Source organism: Ovis aries, chromosome 17 (assembly GCF_016772045.2).
Source record: "Ovis aries strain OAR_USU_Benz2616 breed Rambouillet chromosome 17, ARS-UI_Ramb_v3.0, whole genome shotgun sequence".
NCBI classification, from domain to species: domain Eukaryota; kingdom Metazoa; phylum Chordata; class Mammalia; order Artiodactyla; family Bovidae; genus Ovis; species Ovis aries.
In genome coordinates this window covers 19,600,066-19,617,882 of record NC_056070.1, presented here as the reverse complement: position 1 = coordinate 19,617,882, position 17,817 = coordinate 19,600,066, and the positions used below count along the sequence as shown (strand labels likewise).

The window sequence follows — 17,817 nt, the reverse complement described above, 5'->3', positions numbered from 1 at the left end:
CTTCTGATCTTCCACTGTTAAAAACATAACACACTGGAGGAAGATTGTGCTATATTTCATGAGTGCTCTGTGCTGCCACCGAGGGACAGTTCCATCTGTTATTTGCTCTCAGCGTTGCTTACTGATAAAACAGGAAGGACAGCTTGCTGATGGGCTCTTTGAAGCAAATGGCTCCTCTCTTTCCTGCAATTAATGTTTATCAATTATTCCTACAGTAGACAGTATGTATGGTACCATGATTTCAAAATTAGATTCAATAAATTAAGGGCCTGCATTGATTACAAGTGGAGCTCAGTTACAACGCACCTCATGGAGCTCAGTGTTGAGCGCTACCTGCAGGAAATCAAACCATCATCAATGCTGTTTATTATCATCCCCTCCCAGATATTAAGGTTGGATGTTCAGTTGTTGACATTTCATTTCAGGCACAGTATACCAGAGGGTCTTAGTTTACAGGAAACAAGGTTCTAGGGCACCTCAAAATTTCAGAGACTAGGTTAGTAAGTAGCCCTTTGGTGGAGCAAAGGGAAATGGTTCATGAGAACAAAGCACAAATATAATGAAAGTGATTTCCTTCTCCCCCAAGTTACTCTGCCTTTCCAATCATATAGCATTCCTGTGGTAGAGAAATAAATGTATATTTTCTGGCCTCTGCACTATGTTAAAAGAGATTTCCACAGACCTAGAATATGAATCACTTTTTCTAAACTGGAAAACATTCTTTCACCTCAACTTGACATGCATCCTTTATTTCTTTGGCTTAATATCTGGGACAAAATTTGTCTAGGTTTTCTTTCTAAACTAAATATTTTCTCATGTTCTATAATGATCCATCTTCTAAAAAATAGTGACTATAAAACTGATATGAGGCTTGTCACTTTTACAGGTTTAGACTAGGAAATTTAACTTTCCAAGCAACACCTATTAGTTCAAAACCCAAAAAAAGAAAATAAAATGAAATCACGATTTCTAAAGACTCCAGGTTGGAGAGAGAAGCCTTTGAACAAGCAAGAGTCATTAAAAGACTCTGAAAAGCCCAGGGAGGCAACCATCTCTTCATCCTCGTGTGAGATCAGATGAGAAATAGAACTCCTGCAAGGAGGGAGGATCAATGGAGCCAGGAACACCAAGACTGCCGGCTACATAGAATAACGCAGCACACCACGCGAAAGCGCTCCTCCTCAGTACATGTTAATAATAGAAAATGAGAAGAAAGAATTACTGGCACTTGAAGAATGAAAAAGGTCTGAAGCACTCCCTGCCATTCACAGGATGCATTTAGGAGAAACAACATTACAAAAACGCAGGCCAGTGCTGCTTCACTCTCTGTGACCGTTTCAGCTTAGTTCATAGTAGCTCGCAGAAGACACAATCTGTGTCGTGTGTGCCCATGGAACTATGAGAGTAAATTTAAGAGCGTGGCAGAGATTTGAAACCTAAAGCCTACTGCTGAAAACACAACTGATTAAATTATTAACTTTAGTGGAATTTGAATTACAGCATTCTTTGTCAACTCCATCATTTACTGGGAAAGAAAACAAAGCCCCTTTGAGATGGGACCACATACATTAATAAAGATCAGAAAGAATAAAATGTCCACTGTGTTTTATTTTTGTCATTAAATCTGTTACCTTCATTGTTTTCTAACTTTCCAAGTACCTGGCCATTCTTAGTAGATTGAAGTAGTATTCAAAATAGCACCAGGAGCAGATACAAACTACTCTGTATAAAACATATAGAAAGGACCCAAATGTATACCGCAGGAAACTATCTTCACTATCCTGTAATATAAAATAGATAATAAGAACCTTCTGTACAGCACAAAACCTCTTCAATATTCCATATTATCCTATATGGAATAACAAAAACAAAAAAAAACAGAGTGGATATATGTATATGTATAACTGATTCACTTTGCTGTATACCTAAAAATAACAACATTGTAAATCTGTATTACAATAAAAATAAATAAAAACAAAAAATCCTGTAATAGGCCATAGAGGAAAAGAACACACACACACATATTGCTGCTGCTAAGTCGCTTCAGTCTTGTCCGACTCCATGCGACCCCATAGATGGCAGCTCACCAGGCTCCCCCATCCCTGGGATTCTCCAGGCAAGAACACTGGAGGGGGTTGCCATTTCCTTCTCCAATGCATGCATGCATGCTAAGTCGCCTCAGTCGTGTATGATTCTGTGCGACCCTATGGACAGCAGCCCACCAGGCTCCTCTATCCACAGGATTCTCCAGGCAAGAATACTGGAGGGGGCTGCCATTTCCTTTTCCATAAACACATATAAACACACACACCACCGATTCACTTTGCTGTACAACAGAAAGCAACACAACACTATAAATCAACTACATTCCAGTTAAAAAGAAAACATCACTGATGAAATGAAGACGTGATCAGAAAACACAGTTACAAAGAGACCAATTAGAACAATTATTTTTTAAACATCTCATGATGGGATTAAAAGAAATAGTTACTAGCAAGGTAATTGTATTGTTTAAAAGACCAGGAACACCACTGGCCTTTGTGTGATGGTTAAGAGCAATGAGACGATTTTCGTATTGAATCTAGTTATCTCTTTAGGTAATCCAGGAGCCGCTACACATTTGACAAACTTCTCTGGTAAGTTTAGACTCCCCAAGACATCAGGGAGATAGAAACATTCAGAGGTGAGAGGAATGAATAGATTCAAGTATTCTATGATTTTTTTTTAAGAAAAGGGAATAGCATGCATTAAACCCAGAGAATAGCCTACCATGTGAACAATTTCAGTAAAAAATAGTAACTCTGTTTTTCATAATTATGAAGAACACATAATTTTAAAAAAAGAGAATGTAATATGAGAGACTGGAGTTGAATCTATGGCAACATACATGGAACTGGAAAGATAGCGACCTTCTTTTGAGTTTTAGAAACACACGTGTGAAATACTGTAGCACCATCCTTATTATAGACCTACTCATGATGATCAGCCCTAATATTATTCCCTCTGATACAGTTTAGAAAATAAGTTTCTGCAACCAGCAAATGGACTGAATCATAAGCAACTGTCTTTTGTTCCTGAACTGGCTGCCTTGATTACTTATAGGTTCAACTAGTCAACATTGGGGGGAAAATGCTCGTTTTTTCTTTGAAAGAAATTAAGTGCCTATTTTTTGAGGACTTATCTTTTGTGTTATTTTTCAGTGAAAGCTGACTGATGTTTAAGGGTGACTACCTAGATAGCATATTAAAAAGCAAAGACATTACTTTGCCAGCAAATGTCCATCTAGTCAACGCTATGGTTTTTCCAGTAGTCATGTATGGATGTGAGAGTTGGACTGTGAAGAAAGCTGAGCACAGAAGAATTGATGCTTTTTAACTGTGGTGTTAGAGAAGACTATTGAGAGTCCCTTGGACTGCAAGGAGATCCAACCAGTCCATTCTGAAGGAAATCAGCCCTGGGTGTTCATTAGAAGGACTGATGCTAAAGCTGAAACTGCAGTACTTTGGCCACCTGATGCAAAGAGTTGACTCACTGGAAAAGACTCTGATGCTGGGAGGGATTGGGGGCAGGAAGAGAAGGGGACGACAGAGGATGAGATGGCTGGATGACATCACCGACTCGATGGACATGAGTTTGAGTAAACTCCGGGAGTCGGTGATTGACAGGGAGGCCTGGCGTGTTGCAATTCATGGGGTCGCAAAGAGACAGACACGACTGAGCAACTGAACTGAACTGAACTGAACTGAGGACAACATGATCACTGGCTACTAGTAACAGGTGGTTTTCTTTTGGCGCAGAACTTAAAATTTTTTAATTATTATTTTGAAATTTTCAGTTGCTTAATGAACACAGGGAAAATGGGCAGCACCGGGCTAGTATTCTGGAAAGAGACTAAAAGTTCTTAAATAAAACAACACGATAGGCAACTACAAGAAGACAGCATTATTTAAGTGTTAAAGCTACCTATCATTCAAATAAATGTTTTTATTCAAAGTAACCTCCACTAGAAGCTATTATTTCAATGATACCTTTGTTCTAAGTATTTTGAAAACGTCAGTCTTGGAATTAATTTTGTGCACAATACCAGCTATGCAAGAAATCAGGCACTATAGCTTTGCATATCCTATGTTCTTGGTTCTTAAGTCACTCAGTCATGTCTGACTCTTGTGATCCCATGGACTGTTACCCCCCAGGCTCCTCTGTCCACAGGATTTCCCAGGCAGGAATACTGGAGTGGGGTCACCATTTTCTCCTCCTGGGGATCTTCCTGACCGAGGGACCAAACTCGAGTCTCCCATCTCCTGCATTGCTTGTGAATTCTTTACCACTGAGCCACCAGGGAAGGCTTGCACATTCTATGTAACAGCTCAAATTCCGTGGCCTCCCCCCAAAATAGCAAAATAAATGTTATTTACTTAGAATATTTTCTGCCTCCTCATGTCATTTATAAAGCCATACAATTAAACTGAAGAGCTTTTAGAAATTTTAAACTTGTACTGAGAACTATTAAGTTCAATACATATTCATGGGCTTAAATTTTTGCATCATCATGTGCTAAACAGACCACGTGAATGGTCGTGAACCAAATCACTAATCCACTCTGATTTCACCATTGATTTGGTTACATGAGGTATCTGTATCACCAGATAAGCATGTAGGAAGAAAAGTTGCCTACATAGCACAGGTGAGATGTCACAAACCAGGTAATATATTTTGGTCCTTGATTGCCGCTTTACCAGTTCAACATTAGTGCAAATTCTGCAGCCAGCTAAGGACTATCACTCACTCCTGACATTGTTGTTTACAATTGCAAGAATGATATGTCCCTCCACTTAGGAAGGCAAACATTTTAGGAGCAAAACTCCTTAAATTATAATCTCCAATCTAAATAAAACCTCTCATTTCTTATCATGCTGAATAAAATTGTTGCTCCTTAAAAATTGTTGAAATATTGGCTGATGGAGTATAGCAGCATGGCGGGCTTTTTAAAGGAAAAAAAACAAGCAAATGCCAATAATACATAGTGAAATAAAAGGACATAATTCCTGTCTTACAAATATTTATAATGTTTATATAATGGATAATGGCAATATATAGTATAATAATCCTCCAAAGTCATCACCACATTGCCTTCATTATTTTTTTCAGTAAAACATCTTGCTTTCAAAGGGATGGTGGGAAATGTGACTAAAAATGTTTGTAGGTTAATTGCATAGACTACATGTCTACTGTGTGCTCTATTAGCATACTACTACTACTACTACTACTACTACTACTACTAAGTCGCTTCAGTTGTGTGCGACTTTGTGCGACCCCATAGATGCCACCCATCAGGCTCTCCCATCCCTGGGATTCTCCAGGCGAGAACACTGGAGTGGGTTGCCATTTCTTTCTCTATTAGCATAAAAGTAGTTAATATTTCTAGAGAACTTACTATGATCTGGACAGTATGTTTCCCCTGTAGAGAAGGCACTGCCAGCCCTATTTCAAAGAAGAGTAGGTAGGAGCTCAGAGAGGCTAATAACTTGCTTTTGGTTTCATCCCTAAGAAGTTAGTAAAGCCAAAATTTAAATCTAGGTCTAACTCCAGTTTGCATTCTTACTATTTCTGAGAGTTCTGACTAATCCTAGTTGTTGAAAATTTTAGTAGGAAAACTCTCAGTCTCTTGAGGCTGAAATAAACTGTTGTAAACGACAATATCCATCAGCTAGAGAAACACAATTTAAAACCATGTTTAAATCTGAGATTAAATTCCATGTCCTATTTATCATTTCAACAACAATTAAATACATTTCTTTCCCTGATGGATTAACACCAGTGTGGCATATGATATATTTGGAATCCACCACCCAGTCTCAAATGGCCAGAAAACAGCAGCTGCTTTCATGTCGTTTCTAAGCAAGCGTTGAAAGCCAAAAAAATCACTGGCAAAATTCACTCTGGTGAGACTTTCAATTTTATTCTCCCCTGAGGTTCAAACTTCAGATAATCATCATGAACTTGGTGATGAACCAAACTCAGATTCAGGCTATGGCTTCTCAGAGAGTCAGCCCTTCCATCTAGACTAAGGCACAGCTTCAAGTGAGAAGCCGAATGGGGTCAGATGTTCAATAGTTGGTGGAAGCCTCAGCTGTCATATTGAAACAATGTTGACAAGATGGCAGGCTTTAAATAAACCCCCTATGGAGGCTATTGATAGCATTCTTCCTTTCCCTTCCTTCTTATCCAGCCTCATTGTTTTCTCCATCACATGCCAATAACGCACAGTATTTACTAAGAACCACAAGGCCTGTGCCACATGACAATATTTTAGCAACAGGAGTCTGTCCTAAGCACACACACAGGGCACTTCCTTGACTCCTCAGCCCAAGATAAAACGTGCTGCTGAAAGAAAGCCACCACAAGCCTCAGCCACCAGAAATTAATCCTTTTCAGTTAATTTCACTGAATAAACTGGGCACTGAGCACCATGAGTTCTTCTCTTAAATAATCCATTCTGGCAAATGTCCTAAGACTATGGATTGATTCCAGTTAGGTGACACCAATCTTATCTTTCTAGTAGCAAGAAGCTAGATTACCAACTTTGAATTAAATACCATATAAGGTTTAGAAATGGGAGTCCATTAGCTGTTTGAGTGGTACAATAAATTAACTTGGAATTCATCAAGCATAGCCTAAAAGTTTAGTCCAAATTATGACAACACTAAACTGTGGATTTCATGATCTTTTTTTTTTTTTTTAGTTTTTTATTTTTTAAATTTTAAAATCTTTAATTCTTACATGCGTTCCCAAACATGAACCCCCCTCCCACCTCCCCTCCCCATAACATCTCTCTGGGTCATCCCCATGCACCAGCCCCAAGCATGCTGCATCCTGCATCAGACATAGACTGGCGATTCAATTCACATGATAGTATACATGTTAGAATGTCATTCTCCCAAATCATCCCACCCTCTCCCTCTCCCTCTGAGTCCAAAAGTCCTTTATACACATCTGTGTCTCTTTCCCTGTCTTGCATACAGGGTCGTCATTGCCATCTTCCTAAATTCCAAATATATGTGTTAGTATACTGTATTGGTGTTTGCATGTACCATTATCAACTGTAGATTAAGAGCTAGTAAGGCTGTAAGGAAAACTAACTTTTGATACATTACTCCTCTGTTCTAAAATAATTTATCATCCTACAGATATATAAGAATAATAGGAGAATGATATAATTCCAATAAATATAATTTGATAGTAAGGTGATACTGTTCTAAATCACTAAAAACTATCTTTGTCTTTGGAATCTATATAATACTTAATTTCAGCCCATATACCTTTTAGTTGGAGAAGATAATGGCTACCCACTCCAGTATTCTTGCCTGGAGAATTCCATGGACAGAGAAGCATGGTGGACTACAGTCCATGGGGTCACAAAGGGTCAGACACGACTGAGCAACTAAGCGTGTGCACAGGTGCGCACACACGCCCATGTGCGCACACACACATACCTTTTAGTTACAAGATTCTCAAGTTGGTAGAGAGATATCTCAGTAAGCTCACTGGGGTGTCCTAAATTATCAGGACACTCAGTTAAATGGCTTTATTACAATCAAAATTGCAAAGCTATTTAAATGAAGGTAAACATTGAGAATGTTTAAAATAGGGTCTTAAAATTACCCCATTCTTATGCTATTCATATTTTTAGTAGTCTTGGAATATTAAAGTCATGGAAAATTTAAAAGCTAGACCTTGAAGGCACCAGAAGATGATTTGATTCCATCCTTTACGAATGGATTACAATGCTTCATTCAAAGGCTACTCAAAGGTGATAGAAGCGTGATTCCCCTGCCTGCTTCCATCACAGGTCTTTTCAGCAGTTTCTCTTAGGAAAATAAAATTGTACTGTTAAGAGAAAAACTAAAAACCAGACACCTTATCCACTTTCTTTTACAAGGGAATAAATTATACACTAATAATATATAGAGAGAGACAGATATATATAATATAAAAATGGACTTCCCTGGTAGCTCAGCTATAAAGAATTGGCCTGCAATGAAGGAGATCCAGGTTTGATCCCTGGGCTGGGAAGATCCCCTGGAGAAGGGGATGGCAACCCATTCTTGCCTGGAGAATTCCAAGGACAGAGAAGCCTGGTGGGCTACAGTCCACAGGGTCACAAGGGGTTGGACACAACTGAGCAAAATTCACTTTCATATATAAAATAAATAACCAACAAAGACCTATTATATAGCACAAGGAACTATACTCAGTACTTTGTAATGACCTATAAGGGAAAAGAATATGAAAATATATATGTGTGTGTGTGTGTATGTATAACTGAATCACTTTCTGTATACCAGAAAGTTGCATAACACTGTAAATCAACTATACTTCAATTTTAAAAACTGAAGTTGAGAGAGGTGAAAAGATCAAGCCAACGTCACCCACCAAGGCAATGACCAGGTCATAGGCGCAGCAACTCTTCCCACTCCTGACACTATAACACATCAGTCCCTTTCAGGAGACAACAGTTTTCTTCGTGCTCTGTTTCCTTCTGTCTGCATCACCCAGTCCTATGTGATTATTATCCTGAAATGTCCTACGCCTTTTTTCCAGCATAAATCCATGAAGCCCTTTAGGGACCCCAGGCAATCTTATTCCTGTCACACCACTCACCCAAAATCAAAAGGAAACACAAGGAGAAACTGGCGTCAGAGAGAAAAGCCAAAGCTAGGGGGGAAACTTCCAATTCAAGATTATCCTTATCATTGTCACCATGATTATGCCATCATCTTCATCACCATCCATTATATTAAATATATTGCACACTATAATTATACACGTCACTTCATTTGATGACCTATCAACAAGTACTATGAAGTATATTAATAAACTGAGTGCTGGGAAAAAGCAGACTGCTTTGTAATCTCCACAAGTTGCCTAGCATGTGCAATTTCTCTCAGAAAATAGATTTTACAACTTTTGAAGTCATCTGTTATGCCTCCTGTTACTTTTTTGTTACACAGGTCTCTAACAAAGAGATGCATTTATAGAAAACAATCTGCAGATGACTGGTTCATGAAACTAGAAAGAAAACCAACACCCTTCACCACAGAGTCCAGTGACTAAAAGTCAGGCTGAAAGTGGAATCAACCACAGACAAACTGCAGGGGTGCTGCAGCCCCAGTGACCTCTCTGTGGCTCCTGATGCTAATAACCAAGCCCTCCTTCCTGAACCTTCCATTTCCTTTGTTTTATATATCACTGCTCTCTTCTTGGCTCTTTGAAGCTTCCTTCTCCGTGCCATTGTATGGCTTTGCTGACCCTCCACAGATTTTCCAACTTCTGAGCATTTGCTCATGATATTCTTTTCTTGCTTTCTCTCTGCTTGAACTTCTTATCCTCCAAGATTCACCTCAAACATCACTTCCTTTCTAAAGTCTTTTCTGACCATCCAGGCTGGAATGACTTGCTCTCGCCTCTTTTTAAAAAAATACTTTTAGTTTTTCAAACAGATAATGCATTCACAGGGTTCAAGAGCCAAAAACATAAATAGGCATGCACCGAAGTCTCCTTTGCCTTTTCATACCGCTCAGGAAGACGGTGAAGGACAGTGAAGCCTGACTGTGCTGTAGTTCATGGGGTCGCAAAGAGTCAGACACGACGTAGCAACTGAACAACAGCAACGAAGTCTCCTTTATACCACTGTTTCTGTCATCCATTTTCCCCCATTGGTTGATTTTGTTTCTGTTTCCATAGATATATAAATAAGCAAAGACAGGTATAATTTTTGTCTGGTTTTATACAAGTGGTGGCATACAACAGTATGTTTTGCATGCTGTTGTTTTTTTCCCACTTAATGGGGTGTTTTGGGGAAAGAGTATTTTCCTACTAACACAGAGAATATGGCCTCACTCTCTCATATTCTCTTTATGTGGAGTATTTTACCGCTTAGTCACTAAGCCTTGTCTGACTCTTGGCAACTCCATGGACTCTTTGTGAGCCCTGGGGACAGGCTCCTCTGTCCACGGGATTTTCTAGGCAAGAATACTGGAGTGGGTTGCCATTTCCTTCTCCAGGGGTAGCATTTTACTGCAGAGCTATAAATAGTATATTTTACTTCTCTTTTATTGATGGAAATTTAAGGCATTTCTAACTTGCTATTGTAAGCAATGAAACGATAGTCTAACAACATACTTTTACACACACATACTATTATATCTACAGAATAAACTGGAGTTCTATAAAAGAGTGTGAAATTTCGATAAACATTTTCAATAGTCCTGAATATTTGTGTTCTAGGAATGCGTACATTCTCAAGCAATATGTGAAGTGCTCACCTGCCCCCCGTTCTTGATAACATAATATTAATAAACTTATGTATCTTAGTCAATCTTAATAGGTAAGAGATGTTATCTGAGTGCAATACTAATTTGTATTTCTTCTTTTATGACTAACATTACCATTAACAGTACCGTTTCTAGTTTTAAGAGTTAAGCATATCATCTTTTTAATGAATTATTTGTTTATATCATTTCCACATATTTCTACTAGGTAATGTGCCAGAGTAAAGCCTCCTGGAACACACTGAAGATTTTGTGCCAAGATTCCTAGTCCCAGAAATCTGTTTAGAAATGACAGCTTTGAAGTCAATAAATAGAAAAATTCAAGGAAATAAGAGACTTGCCTTTCAAAGAATCCAACATCAATTAGTACTACCTCTGTTCTTTATTTCCCTCCTTGCATATCCTAAATACAAATTTTACGGTATTTTTTTTAATAAAAAGAAAAGACAATTTAACTTTCTAGGATCAGCCACTTATTCTCCTTCTATTGCTTCTCAAGTGTTTCCCTGGTTGAATGAAACACAGTAACACTGTGTTGAAAGAAAACACAATGAGAACAAAGGTTATTGTCCAGTTGTTCAGCAGGGGATGGAAGGCATGGAATTCCACACACATGTTCACCCATAATTTTCTCTTTGGTTCAGACTTTAACGAGAAGCCATGATGTCCCATTGCTTTGCTTAGATTCGAGGCCTCTATGCTAGCATGCAACAGTTCAAGAGCAATTCACCCAGACTCACCTTCCCTTTTTATTTTTATTTTTTCCTCTCTTTTTTGCCACTGATAATTGTACCAAAATAAATAGCTTTCCTATGGTGCTCAACAGCATTCAAATGCACCAGGGCAAGTACCCCTTTTCTAGAAAATGAAATAAAACATATGGAAGGAAACTAAGAACTCTTGTCAAAATTATTCCACTGTGAAATTAGTTACATTCCACAAGAAAATATAATCACACGGAGGGGTTCTTTCTTCAGTGACTCACACAAACTGCAGCAGGAAAAAAAGAAAAATCTAGTGTTCAGCTTCATAAGCTGTCAGTGCCATTGGCTACCTAAATCCATTCATATTTGATTATTTTCAGTCCACTGCAATTTCTATACAGCCCTGGTGGATATTTCTTTGGTTCATTGAATAAAACATTCACATCAGTCTATGATTGTGTTGCTGCTGTCTTTGCTATAATTAACACAGCAACAGATTAAAAAATACTACTTAAAATAACTGGTATACATTCACTTCCAAACAGAATACACATAAAAAAAGATTATTCAACAGAGAGCTGCCAAATGTACTGTAAACTGGAAGTGTTTCAATATCACTTAAACACTCGGCTAGAAGCTAAGTGAACCACATCTCTGCTGTCAGCAGAGCATGAAACTCTGAGATTTGTTTCAGTTTCCATCCGGTCTCCGCCAGTTAAAACTAAAGACTTCTACAGGCTAAATACGTATTTCCATTTTTACTGGCATTGTCCACTTACTCTTTTCTAAGCAATACAGTTCCTTCTCAAGGATGCTTGATCCTTTTATGAAGATGATATTCTGAGAAGCACTATGGTCTGACAAACTTTTCCAAATTTCATCACCACCCTCATCTCTACGAAGCCTTTCTTGGATGCACACAGTTGTGAATGGCACCATAGAGAAAATCGAGTAGATGCCATTCCTTTTCCTGAGAACATATCACTCACACACACACACTTGGGTGCACACAGTTGTGAATGGCATCATAGAGAGAATCGAAAAGATGCCATCCCTTTTCCTATGAGAACATATTGCACGCACGCATGCACGCGCTCACACACACACACACACACACACACACACACCCCACCCTCCCCCTACCCAGAAAGAGAGAAACAAATGCAAACAGAAAACCTGCTCCAAATCCTCCACTGAATTCCCCTTTATTATCAAATCAAATAAAATGTTCTCAGCATGTCAGAGACTCCCACAATACAAGCCTAGATTATCTCTCTCCCCACAGTGTGTTCTACCAATCACTTGAGTGCATCTCCTATTCCTAGTAAACCAGATTACTTGCAGTTCCTGTGACATTAGCATTTTCTCCTGATCTGATCATGCCCCCTAAATAAGCAGAGAACCAGGGCCCTGGAGTCTAGAGTAGGGTACGTTAGATGCCTGATTTGGAGGAAAGGGAGGGAAGGGCCTAGGAAGGAAGAAGTAGTCCTTGTAATCTTATCCACGGGGAGCTAGCATATAACTAAGAAAATCACCTGAGCCAGATCATCCCTCAGAGTTGCTATGGAGGAAAGTCATGCAGACCAAACAAGTTGTCAGTTTAAATGAGTGCTGCAGAAATAAGGCTTCGGTGATGAAACCAGGATGAGAGAGATAGGAGACAAAATACTTAAAAGTGGAGGGGTTGAGATGCAGTCAAAAGCTGTGGAAATGAGAGATCTAATGACTTCCTATAATTGCTGCATCTCTGGGTGGTTGGGGACAGAGTATGAAGGATGTGAATGGAACTAAGTGCCACCTCGGGGCTTCTACTCATGGCATTCTTTCTGCAAGGAATGTCTCCTTCCACTCGTCCCAATCATACCCATTCATCAAAACCCATCTCAAGTACCATATTTTCCAAGAAACCTGTACCTATCCCATCAAAAGAGGCCACCATCCCTCTTTTTCACTTCATCAGACATGGCTGGTACTTCTTCATGGCCTTTCTTAGGTAGATTGCAGATTACAGTCTCCAGTTTACTTGTCCCTTTACTATATTACATACACTGTGAAATTATGGATTTCTTCTTAATATCAACTCTGTGTGTGCATGCACAGTCTCTCAGTCATGTCCGCCTCTTTGAGGCCCCATGGACTGTAGCCCACCTAGCTCCTCTGCCCACGGCATATTCCAGGCAAGAATACTGGAGTGGAGTGCCATTTCCTATTCCAGCTGATCTTCCCAACCCAAGGATCGAATCTGCATCTCTTGTGCCTCCTGCATTGGCGGGTGTGTTCTTTACCACTAACATCACCTGGGAAGCCCAATATCAACTGTAGCAACTACAAACCCTGGTGCATAACTGTTGCTCAACAAATACTGTTAATATTATTTTAACTAACATCTAGGTAGGGAAGAAATATTTGCATGATCTATGAAATAAGGAAAAGGGTAAAAGGTCCAAATATGTCTCTAGGTGTTCTCCTAGTTGACCAGCATCGCTGGCATTCCCATGACATGTTTTACAGAGATAACTAGAGATGTTCAGCTTATATTGAATATTTATCACGGGCCTACTCAGTCAATTTGCTCATGTGTTAGAGAAAAATTATTCACTATATTCTCAAGGGATATGAAGAATGTTTAATAAATATCACTGCAGAAATATAGAGATGTCCATTTTAATATTCTCTTCAGTTTTTCTAGGCACAGCCAGGAAGCCATTTCACCCCACTTGAAACTGAGACCAAGACTAATTTAGGTTATGTTGTGACTAAAATTTAGTTTGCTTTCTTATTTAATAATTCTCTCTCACTGTATTATCTTTTGGCTAAATATATCATTTTGGAAATAGATGCTTGATATACATATTTCATATAAATCAATGGTAGGATCCATAGGAAAAATCTTACACTGTTACAGGGAATAAAATACTTGAATGTTGTTTGTGTCAGTTGCTAGAAAGATTGAGATCAAATTTTCAGCCAAGCTATAAAAAAGCCTATTGGACATTATGGAATATAATCTATGTTTAAACATAATCCCCAGATTTATTTTACTTTTCCTCTATTTTCCAATTTTATTACCTAAAAAAGTGGTATCTTATAAGCCTTTTTAAATACTTATTTTAAAAATGAAGGATATAAGTAATAAATACATAAAATTAATCTACTTTTCTTGAGACTGCAATATCCTAAAGTCAAAATATTACACAGGTGTATAATCCTATTAAATAAAAAGAAATTACCAGCTTTAGATATATTTTCTTAAAAGTAGAATGATTTTAAAACTAGTTGGAAGGTGCAAGAAAAATCTACTGATTTCCTAATTTGCTGCTAATGTTGAGATAAGCCATTTATTCATTTTAATCTATTTTTTTCCCTCTAAGGGTAAGGTAAATAAAACTTCCACCTGGCAACCTCACTTTTACAATTCTATCATTAAGTACAAAGGTGAGAAATCTTGGCTTTTAAAATTCCTTGCAATACTCACAGAGCTATAAAGTTATAAGAAATGCAGAGTGGTACTATTCACTAAGAATCTTATTTTCCAAGGCTACAGCCGTGTATCAACTAAACAAACTATAAATATGAAATATTATTGGCTATTCATCATTTGAAAGACCTTCAGTTCAGTTCGGTCATTCAGCCATGTCCGACTCTTTGCGACCCCATGAACCACAGCACGCCAGGCCTCCCTGTCCATCACAAACTCCTGGAGTCTACCCAAACACATGTCCATTGAGTCAGTGATGCCATCCAACCATCTCATCCTCTGTCGTCCCCTTCTCCTCCTGCCCTCAATCTTTCCCAGCATCAGGGTCTTTTCCAATGAGTCAACTCTTCACATCAGGTGGCCAAAGTATTGGAGTTTCAGTTTCAACATCAGTCCTTCCAATGAACACCCAGCACTGATTTCCTTTAAGATGGACTGGTTGAATCTCCTTGCAGTCCAAGGGACTCTCAAGAGTCTTCTCCAACACCTCAGTTCAAAAGCATCAATTCTTCAGCGCTCAGCTTTCTTTATAGTCCGACTCTCACATCCATACATGACCACTGGAAAAACCATAGACTTGACTAGATGGACCTTTGTTGGCAAAGTAATGTCTCTGCTTTTTAATGTGCTGTCTAGGTTGGTCATAACTTTTCTTCCAAGGAGTAAATGTCTTTTAATTTCATGGCTGCAATCACCATCTGCAGTGATTTTGGAGCCCAGAAAAATAAAGTCAACCACTATTTCCACTGTTTCCCCATCTATCTGCTATAAAGTGATGGGACCAGATGCCATGATCTTAGTTTTCTGAATGCTGAGCTTTAAGCCAACTTTTTCACTCTCCTCTTTCACTTTCATCAAGAGCCTCCTTAGTTCTTCTTCACTTTCTGCCATAAGGGTGATGTCATCTGCATATCTGAGGTTACCTTTTAAATGGGCTTCCCTGATAGCTCAGTTGGTAAAGAATCAGCCTACAACACAGGAGACCATGCATGGTTCGATTCCTGGGCGGGGAAGATCCCCTGGAGAAGGGATAGGCTACACCCTCCAGTATTTTTGGGCTTCCCTTGTGGCTCAGCTGGTTTGATCCCTGCGTTGGGAAGATCCCTGGAGAAGGAAAAGACTACCCACTCCAGTATTCTGTCCTGGAAAATTCCATGGACTGTATAGTTCATGGGGTTGCAAAGAGCGACTTTCATACTCATCACAAACATACCTTTAAAATACGTAGTTCTCTCACTAAAGCAAGATGAGAACTTAGAATTTCAAGCTGATTAACAGCAAAATCACTGCAAGTGTCATGAAATTTTGTCAGAACTTATTTCCAAAATTTCCTATCCTTAGTAATGCCATGTCATACATATTTTGCTTTTATTTGTATACTTTCATTTCCAATTAAAATGTTTCAATAATTAATGTTTTGAGTAAAAAGAGTCATTAAAAGGTCAATGCAAAATATGAAATTTCACAAAAACAGTCTTTTAAAAAATATGTCTCAGATTAAGAGGGTTTTTATGAACTGGTTATTTAAATGTGTGGAAGTGAGCAAATGTTGTATTATTGCTGACTCAGAAGAAGACACTTGCTGTGTGGGCAGAGAATGTGGAAGCTATTTGTGAAGGGAAGAGTTTGTCACTTGAATTAATGTGGTAGACTCGCCTCATAAGTCATCTCCACCATACTGCTCTACGACACTGCTGGGAAGAGTCGAGGTCAATATTCTACTCATTTAGAACATGCAGAGCCTATTTATTTACTAAAGGACTCATATCCCTTCATGTGGTCAGGATACAATAAGACTCAGAATAAAATTTAAAAAATAAAAACTAAAAAAAAAAAAAAAAAAGCTTCTTTCAGAAACCAATTATTCAGGGAAATGAATGAACTATTACACATGAACAAATATGTCAAAATCTTGCTCGCTCTCCTCTGCTGCTGAATGCCTCGACTCGAGTATCCACATAGAGGAGGTGGTCACCTACCAACTCAGATTTCGGTCCCACTGAATAGGTTCCTTATTACAATGCAATATTGTTTCTCTCTTTATGTCTTCCTTGAAGCCCTGATTTCTATTTTCCCAAAATCCTTTAAAAAAGAACAAAGCATTCCTTTGCACAATAGGATTTAAAAATTGAACTTGTTTATGCAGAAAGAGTGCTGTATTCAACATGGTAGCCAAGCTCTCAAAAAGCAGAAAGTGAAAGCAGTACATGGGAAAAACAGAGAAAAAGAGACCCTGAAAGTGTTAAAAACAAACTTTAGGGGGGTCAGCATTTTGTTTCTAGTTCACTTTTTGCTGAAGGTAAGAACATACTCCATGTACCTAGGATAAGAACTCATTCTGAATATTCATATTGATGATTTCTATTTTAGGAAATAATCATGGCTGGTCATAAAAATAACTGAATATGGAACAAATGGACTCTTTCTGGCCCTGTGGGCCAGTTTCCAACAGTGAACATATTCTTGGTACTATTTTGTTCCCATAGATTCACAAAGAGTGGCTGCGATGGTTTTCTTGTCCAGAGAATTGGTCCATTCAGCACATCCATATGGTGCCCTAGATTCTATTGAAAAGTCGATGAATCATGTGGGTGAATGGACCACTTCTATGTCCTCATTTTCTTTTCCATTATTTGGGGTTTTAAAACTTTGGTTTGAGTTCATTTTGATCGCTAACTATTAACATTGTCTTTATGCTGTGCTCGGTCACTCAGTCGTGCCCGACTCTTTGCAACCCCATGGACAGTAGCCCTCCAGGCTCCTCTGTCCATGGGATTATCCTGGCAAGAATACTGGAGTGGGTTGCCATTTCCTGCTCCAGTCTCTCTAGCCAGTTAGAATTGTTAAAGGAGCTGAGAAAATGGTGGAAAAAGGCAAAAGGCTGGGAAAAGACTCAAGGTTGGCACAGGCATGCAACCAACTAGGATGTCCATTTTCTAATGCTCCAGAAAGATCTCTGCATTAAGCTTTTCTCTTTTTTTAATATAAATTTATTTATTTTAATTGGAGGCTAATTACTTTACAATATTGTATTGGTTTTGCCATACACTGACATGAATCCACCGCGGGTGTACACGTGTTCCCCATCCTGAACCCCCCTCCCACCTCCCTCCCCATACCATCCCTCTGGGTCACCCCAGTGCACCAGCCCAGAGCATTAAGCTTTTCTTCTAGTCTTTGCTTCAAACCAAGCTGATCAGTAACTTCTTTCAGAGGATATTTAAAAAAATACTCATTGAGCACTAATCATACATGAAGCACTGTTAGAGAAACTTGCAATTATAAAATTTTTTTTAATAATTCC

The 17,817-nt window shown here is 38.7% G+C and overlaps 1 protein-coding gene across 7 annotated transcripts in view; it reads right to left on the bottom strand.

Moving 5' to 3' along the window:
- SLC7A11 (solute carrier family 7 member 11) overlaps positions 1-17,817 on the bottom strand; it is a 393,259-nt gene that overhangs the window by 247,513 nt on the left and 127,929 nt on the right. The gene's annotated exons all lie outside the window — the stretch shown is intronic.